This window comes from Odocoileus virginianus, chromosome 19 (genome assembly GCF_023699985.2).
Source record: "Odocoileus virginianus isolate 20LAN1187 ecotype Illinois chromosome 19, Ovbor_1.2, whole genome shotgun sequence".
Lineage (NCBI taxonomy): Eukaryota > Metazoa > Chordata > Mammalia > Artiodactyla > Cervidae > Odocoileus > Odocoileus virginianus.
This window is the reverse complement of record NC_069692.1, coordinates 32,289,096-32,306,375: the sequence shown is the minus strand read 5'-3', so window position 1 is coordinate 32,306,375 and position 17,280 is coordinate 32,289,096. Positions and strand designations below refer to the sequence as shown.

The window sequence follows — 17,280 nt, the reverse complement described above, 5'->3', positions numbered from 1 at the left end:
TACCACTGAGCCACCACAGAAGCCCTATATAATTAAAGAGCATGATCCAATTGTTAAAATAATTGTGATTCATATATAAAACCCTAAATCACAGGCCGAAAGTTTTTTACAATTGGTTTCTCTTGGGATAACCAAGGCCATGAAGTTGAATCCAAAGAGCTACCTCAAAAACAGCAGAGTTGTGGTAAACCACAATCAGAAGATTCACAGATTCAGCAACCAAGCTGTAGAAGAGAACTGAGAAAGACACAGTTGGAAGGACCCTCGGGGTGAGAATAAATACCAACACTAACCTTTGTAATTATTCCTTCAAAGGGTCACAAATTTACTGGATTAGTGCATGGAATAATTTAAGGCCCAGGGCATTTTTGCAAACAATAGAATGGTCAGCTGGTAATTAGTAAAGATTAATGGCTGAGTGGGGTCAGGGGAAGGGGAAAAAGGGTTCATCTAACACTACCTTTGTCCCAAAGTGACTTCAGGTAAACTCACAGATGTGTCTCCACAAGGAACACCACCAGAAACTCAACACTGTGGAGTGAGAAAGAAATGTCTGCACTGAAATAATCCAGCTGGCCACTGAACCAACACGCAAGTAACAATAACAAGCCTTGTAGGTGGAACTAAAAGAAATGCACAACTTCCTAGAAAGACACAGACTACCAAAACTAACTCAAGACAATCTGAAGAAATCTAAAACAAGTGAAAACTGAATTAGTGATCAAAAACTACCCACAAAGAAAAATCCAGGTCCAGATAGCTTCAATGGTGAATTCTACAAAGCATTTAAAAAGTTAAAACCAATTCCTCACAAACACTTCCAAAAAACAGAAGAGGAAAGAATACTTCACAATTCATTTTATGAGGTCAGTACTACTCTGACCCCACAACCAGACAAATACATCAAAGAAAACTACAGATGAGTATTTCTTAGCAATATGGACACAAAAGCCTCAGGGAAATACAAGCAACCCAGATCAAATCCAGCAATTTATGAAAAATTTATATACCATGACAATGTGAGATTTATTTCAGGAATATCAGGTTAGTTCAATGTAAGAAAATCATTTATATATTACATCATAGCAATAGAATAAAAAGGAAAAATCATATGGTTAGCTCAACAGATGCAGAAAAACCATTTGATAAAATCCAACATCCTTTTGTGATAAAAACAATGAATGAGCTAAGACTAGAAAGGAACTTCCATAACCTGATAAAGGGCATTTATAAAAATCCCACAGTGAACGTCATACTTAATGGTGAAACACTGGATTACTTTCCCACTAAGAAAGGAAACAAGACAAAAGGGTGTGCATTTGTGACTCTACTGAACATTGTACTGGAGGTTCAAGTCAGGGCAATTAGGCAAGAAAAAGAAGCAGAAAGCATCCAGATTGAAAATGAAAAGGTATTAGAACTAATAAATAAGTGGAGTTTTCAAAAAGCACAGCAAGACCATTCAGTGAGGAAAGATCAGTCTTTTCAACAAATGATGGGACAACTGGCTAGCCCCATATGAAATAAATTGAAGTTGGACCCTTATACCACACACGAAAATTAAATTGAAATGAAACAGTGATCTACATTTAACAAACAAACTTATGAACTCTTTATTCAAGTAAATCTTAATGGGTTCAGATTTGGTAAGGCATTCTTATACACGACACCAAAAGCATAAGTAACACAAGAAAACACAGATAATCTGGACTTCATCAACATAAGAAACATCTGCTTCAAGGATACCATCAAGAAAGTGAATAAGACAACTCATAGGATGGGATAAAATATTTACCAATTATATATTTGTGAAAGTTCTTACTACTAATAAAAAGGTAACCAATGAGAAAATGAACCAAGGATCTGAATTCATCCAAGGAAAATCGATAAATGACCAATAAGCACATGAAAGATACTCAACATCATTAGTCACTAGATAAATACAAAGAAGACCCACTGGAAAGAAGAATTCGTTAATGGAAAATAATGGGTTGGGAAGGATGTAGAGAAAACTAGAATTCTCATACTTCATAGGAATGCAAAGTTGTGTAACCATTGTGAAAAACAGTTTTCTGGTTCCTCAGTTAAGTTAAACACAGAATTACAATATGACTCAGCATTTCCATCCCTAGGTATATACCCAAAAGAATTTAAAACATATCCAAACAAAAACTTGCACACAAATAGCGCTATTAACATAGCCAAAAGGTAGAAATAACCCAAATGTCCATCAGCTCATGCATGGATAAACAAAAAGCAGTATACTCACACAACAGAAAATACTAAGACATAGAAAGAAATGAAGTCGTATACAATATGGATGAACCTTCAAAACACTTTGCTAAGTGAAATAAGTTAGTCACAAAAGGTCACATATTATGATTCCATTAATATGATGTTTTAAATAGGGAAATCTCTAGAGACAGAAAGTAAGCTAGTGGTTGTTCAGGGCTTAGGGGTTGGGGCAAGTGGTTGGGGTGAGGAGGAAGTACAGAAAAAAATAGCTAAAGGTTCCGGATTCCTTTTTGAAGTTTCGTAAATGCTTTAAAGTTGACCATGGTGATGGTTGTACTTACCTATGAATATACTAAAAATTACTGATTTATATACTTTAAGTGAGTGAATTGTATGGTATGTGTACTACTTATCAATGAAGCTATTTTTTAAAATTATGAACCAAAATGACTTGTAATACTAAAAGTAACCAATAAATTGCTTAGGGTTGGAAATATTAAAGATAAAGATTAAATATAAATTTTCTGATAAGCATTTTAAGTAGGTTTTGAATGGCTGTTAGACACAAGCCAGCCTCATGCTTAAGGTAACGGTGATATTAAAAAACAAGAAATTCAAAAAACATAAATGTGACACATACCTACAGAGTTAATTTCCCCTGACACTCCAAACAAACTGTATCAGGAAATGCTCTCTACATACACCATGGAATGTCTTTATATCCTATCAACTTTCAAAGACTGTGTTAATTCTTAAATTGAGACAATTTCCCTATAAGGATATGATTTACTGGAGCAGTTACCCTGACATATATTCCCAGCTACTCAAGGTTATTTAATTTGAAATATAATGTTGACATATGAAATGTTAATTCAGAAATTTTTAGTTCAACATAATTTTAGGAAACCACCAGTGTAACTGGAAGATAACTTCTAGACAAAATATCTCAGGTACAAAATCACAGCACAAAGAACATGTTATTAATATTTCTTAAAAATAACACATCTGTGATCTAGCAAAAGAGACAAGAAAGCTGTTTTGCTCTGAATAGCAGGACTCCCCTAACCCACGATGAAGAATCCCCAGCAGAATTCTGAGATCAGCTGCCATCAGATTTAGAGCAATCCCAAATTCTGCTTTTCCTAACATTTGCCATTTTCATCTACACCGAGAGCAGGTGCAGTTCTCATTCAAGATCTGCACTACAAAAAAAAAAAAAGATTTGCACTACAAACTAATCTGGCACGGAGACTAGCTGTTTATAAAGGTAGAGCTGCCTGGATCACTGCAAACAAGTTCCAGAAGCTATCAAATTGAAAAAAAAAAAAAGGAGGGGTGGGCAGGAAAAGTTAGCTATGGGTAGAGAAGAAGGCATCAACTACAGAGTTTAAAAAAAAAAAATACAGCTCTCAAACAAAAAAAAAGATAAGTTTTAGTACTCTGGCTGTAAGTTAAGGATATGAGATTTATAAGAACAGACAGGTAATATCCTATTCCTGGTAGATTCTGCTAAAGCCAACATTATCTATTAAATAATTTATCAACAGATAAAGGTGCTCAGAGATTTCACTGTTATTATAATTCCTTTTTTATTAAATTAGATGAGCAAATTAAAGTACCTCCTCATTAGACTAAAATAATGGAAACAATAAGAAAAATTAACCAAGACTACATTCCTGAAAAACCAAAAAAAAAAAGAAAATTTCAGAACATGTACAGACTAAATTTAAAGCAGCATTACTTTTTTGTTTCTTATACTTTTAACAGATGAATGTAGTTTGTGAATCTCTCAGGAAAGGCAATACCCACTTTCCACTGTATTGTGACTTACATCATTTTTATTCCAATAGGAACAAAGCTATAGTGGATGCTATATCCCCAACACAGTATCAAATAAATCACAAACATTATATTATCATAAAAGCAAAATATAAAGTAATGAAAACCTTTAAATAATATACCATGGAAAATTATACTACAAATCTTAAGAAAACTGGTAAGAAAAAAAGTTATCATAGGGCTAAATAAGAGCTATAAATCTGTTCAAGAGCTGGGGTATGCAGAGATATGCTGAGGGTTTGTGAAATCCCAGAATAAATATGATAAACATACTTGTATTATGGGTTTACTCAAAGATTTTCATGCAAAACATTATTTCCAAGTAAAAGGGTCTGGTCACCGTAATGTCCTGTTTGAATCCTATTTCTCAGGTTAGTCAAAAAGTGTTAGACCAAGTATTTAATCAGTAAAACAAGCTTTAAAGCAAATAAAACCCAGGTTTTTAAAAGGTTTGTCAGTTACATTGTTTCCATCTAGTCAATATTAAGGAATTCATTAAAAGTCAAAAATAAGTCTATCTGAAGTTCCAAAAAAATCACTTTCAAAATAAAGACCAATCAGTCTTCCTTCTCCCAGTGAAGAAATGACTCATTGGAAAAGATTCTGATGCTGGGAAAGATTGAAGGCAGGAGGAGAAGGGGATAAGAGAGGATGAGATGCTTGTATGGATCACTGATTCAGTGGACGCAAGTTTGAGCAACTTCCTGGAGTTAGCGAAGGACAGGGAAGCCTGGAGTGCTGCAGTCCACGGGGTTGCAAAGAGTTGGACAAGACTGAGTGACTGAACTGAACTGATTCTCCCTATCAAATAGTCAGTGGGCATTCTGAAAACAGCTGGTGATGTACATTAGGCATAATATATTCATGTGAATGAGGTACAACAATACAGTTAAGTGGATTATGGAATTAACCACAATATGGAGACTATCCTCTAAAGTTGTTCTTCAAAAATTGGCCATGGTGATAGACAGGTACACACTGCTATATTCAAAATGGATAACCTGGCTTCCCTGGTGGTCCAGTGCATAAGAATCTGCCTTGCAATGCAAGGGACATGGGTTTGATCCCTGGTCCAAGAAGATCCCCCTTGCCTCAGAGCAACAAAGTCTTGGCACCACAGCTATGGAGCCAGCACTCCACAGCCTGGGAGCCGCAACGACTGAGCCCACACTCTGGAGCCCGCGCTCCGCAACAAGAGAAGGCGCGGCCAGCTAAAGGAAGCCCTTGCAAAGCAACAAAGCACCACAGCCCCAAAATTAAATAAATCCATCAATATTAGAAAACAGATAACCAACAAGAACCTATGGCACAGCACACGGAACCTCTGCCTGATGTTCTGTGAGAGCCTGGACGGGAGAGAGTTGGGGGAGAATGGATATATGTACAGGTATGACTGAGTCCCTTCGCTGGCCACCTGAAAATATCACAACACTGTTAACTGGCTATATGCCAATACAAAATTTAAAAGTTTAATATAAAAAAAAATTAAAAAAAAGATTGACCATGGCTTTGTCCTGTTCAAAATTTTATGATACATAAACTAGAAGGCATATTAAACCAAATTTACTTCAAGTATTAATATGGTTCATGACAGAATCAAAATTTTGAAATTTTCTGAATAGTCTGATATAATCTACCAGATCAAAGGAAAAGTAATAGAGGTAAATATAAAACCCCACAATTATAGAACCCACATGTAAAATCAACACTAAAAATTCAAACAGAAAAAGCCCCTATGTACTGTACAAGATGAAGAAATATTATCCCACAAATAAATTCCGAAGAAAAATCCAGAAAGGACAGTGTGTGTGTGTGTGTGTGTGTGTGTGTGTGTGTGTATAGCCGGGGAGGTTGGTTATTTACTGGCTCAATATGGATTTTAAAAAATGCAATGAAGGCTAGGGGAAAATTTACTGTAGTAATTGCAATATTGTGTCTCAAAAACCCCATTTAGCATCTCAAAGGATACTACATTAATTGAATCACATTTTTTTTTGTACTTGTAACTTTTTATTTTCTTTAAAGAAATTAGCCCACCAGGCTCCTCTGTCCATGGAAGTTCCCAGGCAAGAACACTGGAGCGGGTTGCATTTCCTACTCTAGGGGATCTCCTGACACAGGGATTGGACTCCCATCTCTTGTGTCTCCTGTGTTGGCAGACATAATTTAATCATATTTAGAAGGCTGAGTTCAATTTTAGTCTATACATTTTTAAACACACAAAAAAAGAGCAGAACAAGAAAAAGAAAGTAAAAATAAGATATATCTATGCAAATGTTTTCAACTGCATATCTCTTATCTATTATTATCCATTCTGTTCAAAGAATCCTCATTCATAGATTTGACAAAGACAATGAATATTATTCTGGGTCCATCTTCCTTGATCTTCCTCCATATATCATTCCTTATCCTTCCTGAAACATACTTTTCCTTTGATATCCTTGACACACCATTCTTTTGATATGTATCCTATCACTCTGTTACATTCCTATCTTCTCTCCAGGTTCACTTTAACTATTACACATTGGAGCGCCTTAAGGTTTAATCCCAGGCTTTCTCTTAATTCCACTCCTTGTTCTTTCCTTAACTGCTTGCATACAAGCCTTCAACTCCCATTACCACGCATATACTGATAACTCATAAATTTACACATCCTTCCCAGATCTCTATGCTGAACTTCATGTATCTAATTGCCCAGTTGTCATCTCCCACGTGGAAGTCTTTAAGACCTCCCACAATTCCACATATGCCCAAAACTATCTCTCAGTTTTCCACTTACTTCACTGTTTTATACTTGTTTTTATTTCCATGAATGGCACCGCCATCCTTCCAGTTACACAAGTCAAAAGCTAAAATGCACCCTTACCGCCTCTTTACCCCATCACACCCAACTCTATTCCTGTCATCCAACCCACTCTCAAGTTCTCTCAGCTACTAAACAGATTTCAAGCCTTTCTCCTTGCCTGTCTGAAACTCCTCGTTATCGCCTGTACCACTCAAAGGGCTCCCTAAATGGTTTTTGCACATCTATCCAAATGACACAAGCACAGAACAATGACGATTTTATGAAATGTAGGTCTGATCAATGTTCACTGCCTTCTGTCCATTCCTTGGCAACAAATTTTCAATTGCCTTCCACTGTTCTCAAGATAAAGTACTGAACTGAACTGAACATAGAACTAGAACCTCAAAACATCACAAAGTGCCAAATGAAGAGTCAATACACTGATGCTGCGGTATATTCAATTACATTGCTCTGACTAGAAAGAATTTTAATACCAATAATAAAGTTAAATGCTCTTCAAAACAGCATCCTTTTAAATTCTCCTGTCACATTAACCACAAGTCAAGAGACGAGGCTAGTGATGAGGCTAGTGGCTACTGCGTTAAAAAGCAAACAATGCTTCAGTCATAGCAAAAAGACAGCACTGGGCTGGAAGATATATTGGTTCTATTATAAAACACTCTGCTGAGATCTAAATAGAATATTTTTATACAGCAAAATTTATCTGTCTAGTTGTATCACAATGACTACCAAATCTGATTTTCTTTAAAGCTCATAGTTTTACATTAGAGTTTATTTACTTTTTGTGTTGTATATTCTACAAGTTTTGGCAAATGTATGATGCCTACGTGTACCCATCATTATATTATCATAACAGAAGAGTTCACTGCCCTAAAAACCCCCTGCGCTCCACCAATTCATCCCTTTGTTCTTTGTCCCCAAACCCTGGTAACCACTTATCTTTTGACTATCTCCAGGGTTTTGCCTTTTCCAGGATGTCGCATAGCTGGAATCATACAATGCACACCCTTTTCTGATTGACTTCTTTCATTTAGCAATAATCATTTAAGATTCTTAAGTTTTTTCATGGCTTGCAGGCTCATTTTCTTTAATCACTGAATACTATTCCATCATATGGATATATCACAGTTTACTCATCTATTTCCCTACTGAAGGATATCTAGTTTGCTTTTGACAACTGTCTTTATTTTTTATTTCATTAAATTCTGTTTTTTACACAAAGTATCTAATCCATAAAAATATACAAGCAAGTCATATTCAGAGAAAGGCTGAAAGAATATCACTAAATTGCACATTTTTCATTTTTGCCTTTTCCAAATTTTCTACAATAATAAACATATATTACTTAATCAGATGAAGTTTTATTTTTAGATAATACAAACCAGATCCTGGTTTAACAAGTGCTTTTTAACTTTTTGTCCACTAAGGATACAAAGCATTACCAACTTAATAAATAAAATAGGTTTTCACAAATTGCCATTATTTGGAATGAACACAAGAAATTATATAAACCAAAAAATCCCTTATCATGTTGACAAATCAGCTGATAACTAATAGGACAAGGACCAAGGAATAAACTTTTTTCCTCTACCAAATCTTATTTTTCAAACGAAAAACCTTTTTTTTCTAAATCAAGTACAACGTAACTACATAGGAATCAGGCTAACAGCATTTTCTAAAAAAATCTGACCACTGAAAAACTATTTCAGTACCTTTAACAATATTTTAATTATCAGTTTGAATAGCAATAAATGTTTAACAATTTAATCATTTGAGTTAATAAGTAAACCCATTATCCTGGTATCTAACTGGAGAGGTACAGAGATGCAGAAAGTGTGGAAAGTATATTATATATTACACATTAACAGAAGAGCCGTCATGGCACTTTGAACTAAGCTAGTTAGAGAAAGGAACAGCAGCTCGCAAACAGAAATTAAAAATTTGGTTGAGCATTTAAATGGCTAGATTTACAAAATGGAGCAAGTGAATAAAGTATCACTCTCGAAGTAAGCTTATTTAGTTGTGTATCAAAAGCAATTTAACATTTTCACAGAAAGCAATACCTGTAACTCCTCAAATATACATTTAATGTTGGTATGAGGCTTATTTATTATGTTTCATGGTAATACACAGGGAATAATGTTCAGCCTCTTTTCTTATTGGCAGAGACAAGGAAAATCACAGCATTTATTAAGGGAACTTTCTATCTGGAGGATTTGTAAGACACTAAACTCTCTACACAGAAATTGAGTCCCCAGAAATATTATAGAACACATCACTTTTTCTGGGTATTAGTTAATATATAAAATGCATAAGCAATAAAGTTATGAGAACCAAGCACCCATACAAACAAGACACAGGGTTAAAAGTACCAAAATAGGGCTTCCTTGGTGGTTCAGCGGTCAAGAATCTACCTGCCAACGCAAGAGACGCAGATTCGATCCCTGGTACAGGAAGATCCCACATGCCTAGAAGCAACTAAGCTCGTGTTCCACGGCTATTGAGCTTGTGCTCTAGGCCCACATGCCACAACTCCTGAAGCCACAGGGCCCTAGAGCCTGTCCCCTGCAACAAGAGAACCCCGCGCGCTGCAACGGAGTGCTGCCCCCGCTCCCAGCAACTGGGGAAAGGCCCCCACAGCGACGGAGACACAGCGCAGCCAAAAGTAAACAAATAAATCAATTCTTTAAAATGACAAAAGAAAGCCACATAATAACGTCCCTGCAGAAGGAAACGGCAACCCACTCCGGTATTCTGCCTGGGAAATCCCATGAACAGAGCAGCCTGGTGGGTTACAGACCATGGGGTTGCAAAGAGTCAGACACAGCTTAGCGACTTAGCCACTAAACAACAACAAAAATAATAAAGTAAGTAACAACGAGTTCCTGGGATCTTTTTGTTAAAATTATCAAAATACTTGTAAAGGCTACAAGTATTAGTTATTCTTATTAAAACAACAAAACCATCATGATTAATTTTCCATTGTCTTGAGCAAACTTAAGATTTCCATTTTAACCCTAAGTAGAAAGAACAGCTGAAAAAGTGTTTATAGGTCACGGATTCTGACAGGACAACTGACTTTCCATATACTGAATTTAGTGTACTATTTTCAAATTGTAGAATGTTTATAAATAAAAAAACCCTTAAACAGTTTGTCACAATAAAAAACAATGATGATCTTAAAGGATAATCACAGTCATTACTCTTTTTTAAAAAATATATTTTACATTTAAATTTCTTCTTAAAATTATCTTGAAAAAACTCCCTTTTATGCTTAACACTGGAAGGAGGCTGCCTTCTGCTAATAAGTATTAACAATTAAGATGAAAAAGAAGGTATGGTACTAAATTCATACTTGAATGCACCTTCTCTGGCAAGACAGAAAAAGAGAAAAACCTAAAAGATACCTCAAACTTGAAAAGAAGAAAAATATCTCCCTGGACCATAAATCAAGCAAAAAAAGTAAAGCAATGAGTAGGGTCAAAGTGACAAGCTGAGCTCCAGGTCTGGACAGCAAGGCCAGGAGCCTGGCTCCTGTGAGATAATCTAGATGAAAAATGCTGCAAACAACGTGGGAAGTAGACCAGTGACTTAGGTGAAGGCAGAGCATCGGCACGGGGCTCCCCTGATGATGAGAAGGGCCTGAAAAGAGCTATCACCGCGATGAGACTTGCGCCCACACCTTCTACAGCAATCCAAGATGGGGAGGAGGGGGAATGTGGAGGGAAGACCCTGCAAATCAACATCAGCATTAGAATGAAAATTGTAAAACATATGAGCAAATCTTACAGTAAAAATGACAGTCAACAAAATCAACACAGGAACTTAAGTTTACTCAGAAAAAGGTAATATGGAACAATGTGATAAAGCCTTTCCAGTAAGCACTAAAGTTCCAGGAGATAATAAAGCAGTTGTTTTCTATCAAAAGGATTTATGAAACAGAACAAAAGAAGGTATATTGAAACATTCTATCCTTCTTGCTCAATTTTTCTATAAACAATGCTGCTATTTAAAAAGTTTATTAATTTAAAAAATGATGATAGCTGATTCATGGAAAAACAAATGTTAAAGCTCTGTCAATCAAGGTGATTCTCCTACTGCTGATAAATATTTGTAAAAGTTAAAGGACCATACACTTGTGGTTTAAATAAAAACTACCTAGTAAAATGCCTTACATATAAAAAAAAAAAAGATGCTTAACAAATCTTTGTGAAGAAAATGAGTAATGAAAAGAGGGAATTAATGATCAATATGAGGTCATTTTCAAACCACATTAGTTACCAGGTCATACAATATACATATCTTTTAATATTCTCATTGGGATCTATTTTATTTTGCAAATACAATAAATGTCCTTGATGTCATTTTATACTTTTAGAGTATTTCAAATGCTATCATGATTGTTATCGATAGCATTTAAAAACAAGTAGTTATAAACAGATTAAACATTTCAAAGAAGAAACCCATTTCCACTGTGAAACAATTATATCCATTATAACTGGGTGTAACTTGAAGGACATCAGGCTTGTCCCAACCCCTTTGTATCTAAAGACGGGAAACTACCAGAGGTCTTATTGTTTAAAACGGATACCCGCTATATGAAAAAAGCTAAAACATATGTGAGAAAAAATAAAGACCAGCAAAATTAAAACATGGTTCTTTGAAAGCAAACACTCTTGTATCAAAAATTAGGTACTGGGGCAACATAACTAAAAGTTGGTGTAAAAAAGTTTTTTTTAATAAGAAGACATTTACGAATAACTTCAGAGCAAAAAGCTCGACTATGTGGCTAATGAAATGGCTAATTTCATAGACAAATACAATTGTCAAACAATTTAAGAAGAAACAGAAATTCTGAATAAACCAACAAGTGGAAAATGTGAATTTCTAACTACAAAAGACACCAGGTGAGAAAGTTTATTAGCATACTAGTGTCAAACTTTCATGAAAGAAATAATTACTTTAAGAAACCTTTTAAAAAATGAAGAAACCTCCAGAAGCTCACTTTAGGAAGTCGGAATACCCTTAGGCATGAGTATTAAAATGGGCTTCGCTAGTGGCTCAGATGGTAAAGAATCCACCTGCCACGCAGGAGACCTGGAGTTGATCCCTGGGTCAGGACAATACCCTGGAGGAGGGAATGGCAACCCACTTCAGTACCCTTGCCTGGAGAATTCCATGGACAGAGAAGCCTGGAAGGCTACAGTCCATGGGGTCACAAGGAGTCAGACATGACTGAGCAACTAACACATTAATATTAAAGCAGGCTAATTTACAAATTATCTGCTCAGGTTGGCATTCTAAGCACAGTAGGAGAACTGGAATATCATGTGACTATCCAATAAAGCCCCATGACAAAGAGGAGGCATTCTGATTTTCATAAATCAAGCTAAGGCAAATCCATGTATTTCCATTTTTAGTTACAAAATTTTAAAACTTAAGAGTTGTACCTACACCTCTACTGTATGTAATAAACAGCATACACCATGCACTACAGAAAATGTGCTATCCAGAGAAAAAAGATACTCATTTAGGGAATATCTTCCTTTGAGAAAATAAGCAACTTTAGTTAGATTTATACATGAAATGAAAAAGATGTACATACTGAAAACAAAGAATAATAAAGTATGATAAAAGAAAATGCTGAGTAATTCTGAAAAGTTTTGAATTAACAGTCCATGTGGAACTCAGTGTCAGAATAATTATATAAAGCAGAGCATGTTATTTATAATACTGTAAACTATTCTTAGTTTGATTTGTGGCAGAAAAAATTATTAAATATTCATACATTCCAAAATAAAGTCTTAAACAACAAAAGAAAATGACCATGAAAATTAGGACAGTATTTATTTAACATTTATTTTTCTCTCAAGAAAAATGTGCTATGAAAATTGTTGCTGCATTGCAGAGAATTAGATAAATTACATTTTCAGAAAAACTTACTCATTATTTACAGGTACTTAATCTAACACAACAACTTAACAAAGCTAAAAACCAAGGTCACTTACAACTTAATTAAAACTACTTGGAATGTAAATCAATTTATTCCTCACACACTATAATTAATTAGATGTATAAGTTAAGGTTAGAGTTAAGTATCATTGCATATTTAAAAGTTTACTTTACAATTGCACACACATGGCAAATTTATAGTGTACTAGATTATTAAAAAGAAATTATGCTGATTTTTAAATGCTTTCATGAAAATAAATTTATAGCCATCATATGCATGTATGAGTGGATGCATATTATGCATATATATATAAAATTGAACAAATATTAAATTTTAAATATTTAAATAAATGCTTACAGCAATTTTTAAATTTAATAGCCATACTTATTTATGCTTATAAACTGACAACTAAAACATTATTCAGAATGTTTTTTATTCATCTCAAATACTTTTAAAGCACAGAAATATATTATTTATTCTATTAATATATTTATTTCTTTCCCATATCAATACATTACAGATATTTCTCAATATATATTTAGGAAATCCATATGCTCTTCCAAATCAGTCATAACAACATTCATTATATCAAATATAATTTTCTTGCCCATTCTTCTTTTAAATATATGTGTGAAAGTTCCCAGAGGAAGAGACTTAAGAAAGCAAGATAATGGGAATGGGGTGATTGAACTCTGTTACCTTACCTTTCCTTTTTGTCTCCCCAAATCAAAGAGTACTTGACACACAGTAGAGAATGAATGAATGAGTGAATGATTGAATGAACAGTACCAAACAGAGAAGAATAAAACTAAATGCGTGGAATCTGGCAAAATGTCTTACTCTCTGAACAATCATTCCAACTAACAGCAAAATAGTCTGAAATCTGTTATTGCCACAAATTGGAAGCAAGTATTTTTAAGTCCTCACTGTGAGTTTAACATATTAATAATATCTTTTCCTCCATATCTACAACAAGATGACACAAGACCTTGAGAACTCTTGGGGATGAAAGGATATCTTAAAAGTCAACCCTCCACAATTTTCAACAAACTAATCATTGAGCACACATGTCTATCTTTCCAATAAAAGATCTCATTATTTGCCAAAAGAGCACCTTATATTTAAAGGATTCAGAAAATGTTTGCCTGAGCTGAGATCTGTCTTCATGTACCTTCCACCCAGAGTCCTAGTTAAAATTTTGGGCCATCCTTCTTCCAAATACAGATCTTCAAATATTATGCCCATCCTCCTATCCCACCATAGCTTTCTCTAGAAAAGAATAACCAGTTAGAGGTTTTTCAAGTGTTCATTACAAAACATTGATTCTACTTCCTTCACTGACCTCATCACTCTTCTCTATGCCTTTTGTAGGACTGTAACTCCCTTAAAAAAAGTATGAAGGCCAGGTGCGGCCTGAAGAGCATAAAAAAGAGCTAACTGTCATTACCCGTGTATAAGACTGTACTTTTTTAATATTAAAATTGTATTGTTAGCTAGCTACATAAGACTGATTACAAAAATAATACATATGGAACACTTAGCATCTGCTAGGCACTATTCTAAGTGTTTCAAGTGCTTTACACCCTATCTTCACAGCAACCTATATGGTAAGCCTATCACTTTCTCCACACAACAATTACGAAAATTGCCCCTTGGAGAAGTGACTTGGCCAAAGTCAGTTATCAGCAGGAGAGCTAGGATTCATACATGTGTCTGCCCTAAAGCCCATTCTCTCTCTCTTTTTTTTTTCCCATTCTCTCTTAAACACTTGAATTCACAGTTCCCATAGCTAACTCATACTGAATTTAGTTTATTCAAATGCTGCTGCTGAACTAGACCTTCCTATCTAAAATTAACAGTGTTCCTTGTTACAAGTATGTGAACTTATATTTATATATTTTATCATGTCATATTCAGCCCATTGTTCTAACAATTTGAGCCATAAAGAAGATAAAAGCAACATTCAACCATGATAATATAGATATGTATCTATATATACATATAGATATAGCTAGTGCTTTCCCAATACAGACTATAAAACTTAAGAGACCTGTTACAACAGGTAAAACACTTCAACTGTCTTGACCTTTCCTAATTTTTACATTCAGCTAAAAGTAGAACATGAATTTTTCTCATAAAAATTTTATCCCTTATAAAGTAAAAGTAGGAATGAATATTCTGAAGTGGCAGTCAATGTGGAAGTCACAAGAACCTTGGGAGAAAATGGCTATATCACTTTAGAGCACGTAATGTGAATATATTCATATATGTACCTACAAATTAAATACAAAGATACATCTGCCCCAAATAACATTCTGACTAAACCCAGTGAGACTAAGAAAAAAGTTCAAAAAAGAGAGGTTCAATCACATCCTGAGGACTGCCTTTCTAAGCAGAACACCAAAAAAAAAGATGAACAGACTTGCCTATTTATACACTCAAAATATCTGCAAAAAAATTTGCAATCTCATTATAAATTACCTTATTAATTAAGAAAAAGTAACTCAACTTCATCATATGAAAAATTCGCAATTCTCATAAGAAAGCAGTAAATGGCCTATAAATATATGGGGGAAAAAAGCTTTACCTCAGTAGTAATAAAAATGTAATTAAAACAGTGAGATATCATTTTCTCCCTAATAAACTGGGCTGGCCAAGAATGTAAGTTCAAGGATACTCTTATACACTACAGGCAGAAATGTGCACTGGTGGATTCTTCCAGGAAAGAATTCTGTCAGTACTAGGAATATATTAAAGGAGAAAATATGTGTGAGCAAATATTTAGCATAAGAGTTTTTTCATAGGGAAAGGCCAGATTTAACAAATCTTCAGTAGCAGAATAAACTAGGATATGATGAAAAATGCATTACTCTGCAACCACTAAAAAGTATTATACATTAACCAAATCACCATGATATATACATGAAACTAATATCACATTGTAAGTGAAGTATACTTCAATGTAAAACATGTATACAATAGATAATGCATTGCAGATTTTATTGTTATAAAAATGTTTTTCTGTCTCACACAGAAGTGTTAAGTAACAAAAAAGCAATTCATATACTATATGATCCACTTTTAAATTATTCATATTTTTAAAATATATATGTCAAAATAGTTGCAATGACCATGACTAGATATAGTGAGAATGCAGATGATTTTGTTTCTACATGTTGTATATAAGTATGCTCTAAATTTTCTACAATGATACATTTTTTTTAATTAGAAAAATAAAGTTGTGTAAAGAACAGTCGACATTACAAAAATGAAATGACATAAAAGACTAGCATTTCCAGCACAGTCTTGAAAATAAATAATAAGGGGAAAAAACTGGATTCTATAAAACACTATGGCTAGGCAGTAACCATAAACTAAAAAAAAAAAAAAAAAAACAAAAAACTAGAGGGACATGAGAGAAAGTATGGTAGCAAATCACAATAAAAACTAACATAATTACACATATATGTCTTTAAAACATAGCATTTTAGTTTCTATAAAGTTACATCTCTAAAAACATCTCGGCACATAAAAATGAGAGAAATAACAAAGAGACTTTCTTTACCAAGTTTGAAGGAAGGAAATAAAACCAAGACATATGTTCCTCCATGAGGAAGATAAGACAGGCAAGTCCATTCTCACTTCTCCTACAGAAAACATTAGCTTAAGACAGGAAAGAGCAGAATAGAAGCCATAAAGCCTGAATGCTACCTATAGAGAAATACTGAGCTTTATCTTACGGAGAAAGTAGTAAGGAATCACTTAACTTCTTCAGATAAATAACTTCAGGTGTTCAGACCTTGATGAATCATATCCCCAGGTTGAAAAACGACTTACAGATTTGAGGTCAGAGTCTGCTATCTCTGAGGAATAATTAAGGAAAACAGAAGTGCCATATGAAGGCAAAATTCCCCAGTTTAAAAAAATAAATGATATAAAAGATGGATTGTGAAAATTTAACTTAATATCAATACATGGAAATGTAACAGAACAAGGAACAGAATTCACAAGTAAAATCATAGCAAAATAGTCTTAATTCTTTTTCCTATGAGACTGTTAGGTTAGCTGTTCTTAGATTGGAAAAGCAACTGAAAGTTTGATACCTTTGAAAATGAGATGATGAAAGCATTCTACAGGTCAATAGTGTTAGATCTATAGAGGACTGAACAGCTGTATCCAAATTGTGTTGATAATGGATTAATGCTAACAGAGGAAAACTGGGAGAGTTTTACACTTAAAAAAAAAAAGACTAAAGGAAAGAAAAATATAACTGCCATCACACGTCTAAAACACAATCATATAAAAGAGTAGACATCTATAACTTTACTTCCCCATGTATTAGATATAAGACTAAATGGCAGATGTAATAGGAGCAGTTGTCAGTTTAATAAACAAATAAGTTAGAAGAGGGCTACTCAAGAAAGGGGTAAAATGCCTTTTGAAAAAA

At 34.2% G+C, this 17,280-nt stretch overlaps 1 protein-coding gene across 3 annotated transcripts in view; it reads right to left on the bottom strand.

The window, feature by feature from the left end:
- ASCC3 (activating signal cointegrator 1 complex subunit 3) overlaps positions 1–17,280 on the bottom strand; it is a 320,082-nt gene that overhangs the window by 257,918 nt on the left and 44,884 nt on the right. The gene's annotated exons all lie outside the window — the stretch shown is intronic.